Raw genomic sequence first — 7,519 nt, 5'->3', positions numbered from 1 at the left:
GATATTTATGGTGCCAAGCACAGTTTTAGGAGCTTTACCTAGGGGGAGACGGAGGAATCAAGGATGGCACTGAGATTTTTGGCTTTAAGCAACAGGTTGGATGCTTAGGCCATTCCTTGAGATAGCCAATACTGGGAAGGAAGTTGGGAGGTGAACATGATGATTCAGTATGGACATGTTGAGTTTGAGGTACTTTGGGACATTAATTCAACTGGAATGACCAATAAGTAATTAAATAATCACGTCACTCTGAGTGTGAAATCCTTCCAGTGGCTCACCATGGCCAAGAGTACTATTAAACTACAAAAACAGAAACTAGTTTAACAGGCAAAGTGTTTATTTGAGATCGAAAAATTGCAATTTGGGAAGTACAAATTCAGGCAGAAACCCAGATAGTGTCCTGATTACAAGAGAGGGGCTCAGGGTTTTTATTGGAAAAAAGGAGGAAGATGAGGTAGGCTGTATTGAAGAGCCCATTGGTGCCAGATGAAGTAGTGTTAGTGGTACCGGCTCAAGCCAAGGTTGACATAAGGGAAGCCATATTGTAGAAAAGAAAAACTCTATCGTAACTTTGAATGACCTCTGACAAACTAACCCAGCTGGATCTGCACCCTCCAGGAGATCTAACTGCGCTGTAGATTTTATGACCCCTGCTTGTGCATGTACCTCCCAGCTGCGATAAGATGATGACTTTGTTCTTTTGAGTTCCTTAGGAATGTGAGGACCCCTGAATAGAGAGTCTATGCTGAGAGCCATCATCAATGAAAACTGAAAGATCTGGTGTGGCACTCCCAGTCTGTAACACCAGAAGGTCAACATTCCTAACCCCCTCCCCACTAACCCAATGGCCTATACAACTGCTGTAAGATTTTGTGCCCCCTTAAGATGGTTCTTTTGGACATGAGTTGGCCATCTTCCCTCTTGCTAGCAAGCTGTAATAAAAAAGTCCTTTTTCTCCTACCAACTTGCCTCTTGACTAGTGGCACGTCTTGCAGTGAGCAGAAGGCCCCATGTTGGGCCGTAACACTAGGTCTGTACTTCATAGATTGTCTTGAGATTCCATCATCAGGCAAAAGGCTAGACTGGTAACTCACTGACTAGTTAGTGATCTGGTCATTAGCAAAGTCCAGTTTCATCAGTCGTTACAAACAGGATATTCTTGTCCTCACTGACTTTTTGGAATACTGGTGGTTTGGTCCAGTTTGGAAAATAAAGAAAACAAGACATGCAAGGCAATTCCTCTGAAATGGCTGCTCCGGCTCTATTTTAATATGGCTCCACTCAGGTCATCTTTCACAGTACAAATTCCAAATTTCTTAACAAGACTTATGTAGGGGGAAGAGGGAGAATCTCCCTCTGCCCTTTTTCTTAAGGTTTTTATGGCTGGCCAAATAATTAACAAGACAGGTTAGCAGGAGAAAATAATATCAAGTTTAATAACATGTATACATGGGAGAAAGCAGGGACACTGCGTTTTTTAACACAATAGCAGAAATTCTCGTCTTAAATACCATGTTCAGTCAATGACAAAGGAGGATTTTGGGGGTGGGGGGAGTTAGTTATAGGAGATTATCACTAAAGCACAGTAAACAAGAGTAAGGTTATTATGTAGCTTTAAGGCCTCAACTTTCACATTGATAAGCCTCTAGAAATGAGGCCATCTCCCTCTCTTCTCAAAACAGAGAGGGAGATACCTTTATAAATGGAGATTTCCCTTACAAATGTAAATGATTGTCTGGCAACTCCTCGCAGGGTCATCCAGAGAATGTGGCCAGAGAGACAGAACTTCTGATAAGAGGGGCTTGTTGGCGTCTTTCTTATTGTAATCTCCATCCTACATTATCTTTATAGCCATCATGATAGATCTGTTCCAGGAAGGAGCCACCATGTCAAATTCTTTAGGCAGTTAGTGGGGGAGGTCAAATGTCCCTAGAGAAAACAACCAAGGTAAAGAGATGGATTTCAGGGTGGCCAAATCTTGATCTTCCACAGTCCCGCCTTTGAAACTACAAGTTTCACAGTCTTTTTGAAACTTAAAGAAGTTTCATAGTACAGAAGCTGAGTTGGTAGATTGTTTCATTTTACTGAACACATTTCTTAGTCTTGATAATAGATCAGTTTAATTAAGTTCATTTCAGAAGGTGGTGATGTAGGTGGGCTCTCAAGGTTATGCCTATATTGTGGAAGCAAGCAATCAAGTATTTAATAGAAGCATTTTTATGTAAACAAAAGAAAAACAAGGTTAATGTTTGGAGCAAATTGTAAACCAGTTTCTGAGGTCAGAGAACAGCCAGTTAAGATGATTTTTAGATGTCAGTGTCAAAGTATCTTTTGCAGTTTAAAATGTCTCTGATGGTGTCGTCAGGTCATCTCTTAAGTTTATATCAAGTCCATCAGCTTCAGTTTGTAAGGCTTCAGGAAAAAGGGCAGGTTCAGTTTTCAGTGATTTTAAATGAAAATGATGGAAAAAATTAAAAACGTTAGTTTGGACATCTGTAGCCAGATATTTTAGGAGACTAGAAGAAATCAGGATCTAGTCTAGTCAACAGATATAAAACAAAAGCCTCAAAAGACAACAAAACTAGGATCTAATATCTGTAAATGTATACTAGAGTTTTTACTGAAATATAATTTTTTTTCTAAAATCACCCTCATTTTTATTAAAGATAGCCAAATTAAAACTAACTAGTTTGTAAAATAAGTCTAGTTCTAATAGAGTTGGCCCAATTATTTACATAAGTACAGCAAGAATAGCAATTGATCACATAGGCTTTTTTAAATCTGTTTTGCTGGAACTTTTTATAAGGAATCTCAGATTGAACTTTAAAGGCCTCTCGAGGCCAAGAAAGCCAAGCCAAGGATTTTGTCATCAGACTTTGTCTGTAATATCTACAGATTTGGGTGAATTTTTTTTTTTTGAGGTTCTCTAAAATATTTCGAGGTTCCTTGTACCTGCCAGATAAGTGACATTTTTTACTTATCCTGGTAAGTGCTGCTTGGAACATAAGGTACCAGGCCAATATTTCCACGTGGCTTTATTCCATAAAGTCTAATCTTCATTTTTCAAAAGCTGTATGGTTATATCGCAAATATGATGTTCTAGTCACAACCTTGGTAATATAACCAGTGTTTTTAATTGTGTCCTGTTATAAGGAGAACAGATTCTTACCGAACTTATGTAAATAACTATATTGCCATGAAAACAACAATATTTACTTATTAAGAGTTTTTAAATCTTGGAGGGATCAGGTAGAGAGAAAGAGATAAATATTTTTATTTTATTTGTAAAAATATCATTTACCAAATTGTTATAAGTCATAGCTAGCTCAGAAGAAACAAGAAAAAGTTTTTTTTAAATCTGAAAAAACAAAACATTAAAAATTTAGAAATATTTTAAATGAAAAATCATAAAAATTATAATCAGTTTATTCAGTCCTGTGTAATCTATTTTTGATCCCACTCTTTTTGGTAGTGGCTTCATGAAGTTATCAGTCTCTGTATCAGATTTCTGTAATTTCTTACCAAGTTCAGTTTTATGATCAGAAAGTTTATCAGAAGCCTGTACTTCAGTGTAAATGTCAGAGTCCTTTTTATGAATTTTTCTGAAGTTGCAACATTTTGTAAAAGCATTAGAGCAAAGAAATGTCTGTAAACAACAAGACTTCAAAATGGCAATTGACAAAGAAATTTGGTTAATTTTGTGACATATAACACTTTAAAATAATAATAACCAGAATTATGACTGATAACCAGGACAGATCAGAATTTTAGTAATGTTATATAATTTTAAAACGCCTATATCAATAACATTAACCCACAAAATATCACCTAAGCAGGCTTATCATCACTTGTCTGACAATGTTTTCTATGTAATTTAACATATTGAATAAGCCTAATAAGTTTAGTATCTTTTTCTTTATAGGCAGAGAGCAAATTTCTTTGAGAATTTCCAGGGCCCTTTGAAAATTTCCAAAGAAAAAAAATAAAAAAAAGACTTTATTTAAGATATGAATTTTGGGGAGCTTGTCAAAAATATAAAAAGTCAAAGCAAACAGAGCATTAACAGTCCAAAAAGCCTTAATAGAGAGACCTCAGTCTTTTGAACACAGGAAATTATTTTAACAGGTTTTTTTTTTTTTTAGGTAGACTTATTCAAAGGTAAAGAAAAATCTTTTATAACCTCTTTATCAAGTTTAAGTAAATTATCTTTTTAAGAGAAATAAGACCAAATTATAATTTTGTACCAGCTTACTTCTGATATTATAACGCATTTATTTAATTAAATTTATTTTAATCTTAGCCAACTTGACCATGCATAAAACTCTTCTTCCAGAATTCCTCTTTCACAAACCTATAACTTTCTTTTTACATTCAGAATTTGTCCCATGTCTTTCTTTTCCCTCCTAGTACTTGAGGACAAATTTATTTTTTTTAATCAATCAAACAAAATATTTCCATTTTTTGTTCCTTCTTTATACATCTTACTTTCCTTGTACACAGACATATTTTTCTTAATTTTTAGTAGCTTCAATCACATATATTAATTAGAAATTTTAACCCTTATAGACTTTGACTTCTAAGTAAAAACTAAGTAAGCAGTTATAAACTTTTTTTTTTATATTAGCATTTTGTGGATTGGAAAATTTATGAACACTTATTTTATCATTTCTGGAAACATGTTACTTTATAGTACAATCTTTTAATAAAACACATGTTTACCAATAGACCCAAAACACCTTTTAGTGTTCCTGTGATGAAAAGCTAAAAGTAGACAAACGTACATTTAGCAATCAATGTCTAATATCTTATGTTATTTGGAAATGATGATACTCAACTGAATTTTTATCATAAAATTTAGCAAAACTCTAAAGTTTTAAGTCACCAAAAAGAGTTTGGAAGCTGTAACCACCATAACACATAATTATTGTTTAAAGTTCATCTAACATTTATCTTTTTCACAACTATTTACTTGTTCCCAATAATTATTTAGATTGCTTATAAGACTTCATAAGACAACAGATAAAATTAGCCATCATTTAAATTACTATTTTTGTTAACCAGTTCTGTAATAGAAATAACATCAGTTTTTTTCTTACAAAATTTCATGTAAATTTCATCACCTCTTATACCTTTAAACATAGTTATCATTAAAATTTTTATCAATAGGTCTTGGTCTTCTAATTTTGGACAAGGGAAGCATTCCCAGTCAGATATTTTAAAACATATTCAGGCAAAGTTGATGTAACCTCTATATAAAATTAGCTCAAACATTCCAACCTTTATAATCTTATTAACACTTACACTTTTACATGTTCTCAATTCAATTGTAACCTGAATCAAGGTCTTAAGGCTAGTCAAATTTTTCCCTTCCTTTTTTTTGGCCTTTTTTCTTAGGTACCAATTAAACAATTACGTGAGAGCTCTCAAAAAAAATTTTTTTTCCCCCAATTTAGAAGTTTTCCCAATTCAAAGGATCCGTCGTCTGGCCATTGACGAGTAGGATCTTCATTTGTATATTTATTCCAATAGTGACTCGAACCAATAAGCCTTTTTAAGGAAAGACCCGGAGGTAACTTTCCATGCTTAGAATAAATCTATCATGGACGCAAGAGGCGTCCCTGGTGAGGGCACAGATGATGTAGCCCCCGTGATCTACAGAATTCACTCTCAAAGATATTCAGAAAAAGTAAAGACCTTCGTTGCACAGGCAGTAAGGATGGTGTAGTGAAAACGGTGTCTCCGGTCTCCCACAATAGTGTGGGACACCTCCAGTCACAGATCCGCTAATCTGTGACACCGGGCAGGCGATACTGGAATGGGATTTTTCCAGCACTAACAAGCAACGAAGGTTAAGACGACAAAAGCCCTTATGGACTGGGCCCTTTATGACAAACTCCCCTGAGAGCTTGGCACAGCCGGACAAAGAGACAGTTCGGAACCCCAGTCTACTCGACTGGCCACCAAGGTGCACCCTGGTAAATGCACCTTCCGTATGGTGGAGACCAAGGAGAATATTCTCACTGGTCACAAAGCCAAGTTTTCTCAAGACACAGAACAAGATAGAGACTACTCTGGGAGGAAAAGGGATCAAGATCAAAACCAAGAGTACTGTACCAAATTTAAACCAAGTGTCACTAAAAGCACAAGAAACTAGTTTCCCAAATATTTTCTCCTGCCAATCTAAATTTAGAAAGAGAAAAAATTCTCACCATTTCCTTCCAGCGGACTCCGCAGATAGAGATTCCGGGAGGCTGACATGGTAAGAAGTCTTACCTTTTGCTGGCTTTCGTCAGGCGTTCCCGTATCTCACCTTCTGCAGTAGTCCAGGGAGAAGGCAAGTCTTCCAGCCAGAGAAGGCAACTTGCCAGCCAGTGTGGATCCTGCCGACTATGCCAAAACTGTAGGGCGAAGAGGGAGAATCTCCCTCTGCCCTTTCCCTTAAGGTTCTTATGGCTGGCCAAATAATTAACAAGACAGGTTAGCAGGAGAAAATAATATCAAGTTTAATAACATGTATACATGGGAGAAAGCAGGGACACTGCGTTTTTTAACACAATAGCAGAAATTCTTGTCTTAAATACCATGTTCAGTCAATGACAAAGGAGGATTTTGGGGGTGGGGGGAGTTAGTTATAGGAGATTATCACTCAAGCACAGTAAACAAGAGTAAGGTTATTATGTAGCTTTAAGGTCTCAACTTCCACATTGATAAGCCTCTAGAAATGAGGCCATCCCCCTCTCTTCTCAAAACAGAGAGGGAGAGACCTTTATAAATGGAGATTTCCCTTATAAATGTAAATGATTGTCTGGCAACTCCTCGCAGGGTCATCCAGAGAATGTGGCCAGAGAGACAGAACTTCTGATAAGAGGGGCTTGTTGGTGTCTTTCCTATTGTAATCTCCATCCTACATTATCTTTATAGCCATCATGATAGATCTGTTCCAGGAAGGAGCCACCATGTCAAATTCTTTAGGCAGTTAGTGGGGGAGGTCAAATGTCCCTAGAGAAAACAACCAAGGTAAAGAGATAGATTTCAGGGTGGCCAAATCTTGATCTCCCACACTTACAATTTACCTTTTTCAGTATTATCTCTGCCACCTATTCCCACCTACAGTTGCCCAGCCCAAACTTAATTTTAGTTCCTCAAAGGGATAATACTCTCTGTGGCCTCAGGGACGTTGTGCCACCTGCTCTGTCAGGAACTATTTTCTTTTCTTTCTCTTGCATTCAACAAAGATTAAGGGCCAGGTAGATTCTAGGTGCTAGGATAAAATGGTGAGCAAAAGTTGACCTCATCCGTGCCCTGGCACGCTTACAGTATAATGGCGGAGTTAGACACTGATTCAATAATTACACAAATAATTAAAAATTAAATTAAATTAAAATTGCAAATGATATCAGAGCTGCTAATGGAAGGTACTAGTAAGGGTGAGAACCTATAATGGGATTTTGACCCGCTGAAGTCCTGCCTGAGAAAGTGAAGACAGAGTTGATTCAAAGAAGGAGGAAAGCATTGTAGG

The sequence above is a fragment of the Diceros bicornis genome, chromosome 12 (genome assembly GCF_020826845.1).
Source record: "Diceros bicornis minor isolate mBicDic1 chromosome 12, mDicBic1.mat.cur, whole genome shotgun sequence".
Taxonomy (NCBI): domain Eukaryota; kingdom Metazoa; phylum Chordata; class Mammalia; order Perissodactyla; family Rhinocerotidae; genus Diceros; species Diceros bicornis.
The sequence above is the reverse complement of the archived record's forward strand: the minus strand, read 5'-3'. Positions refer to the sequence as shown.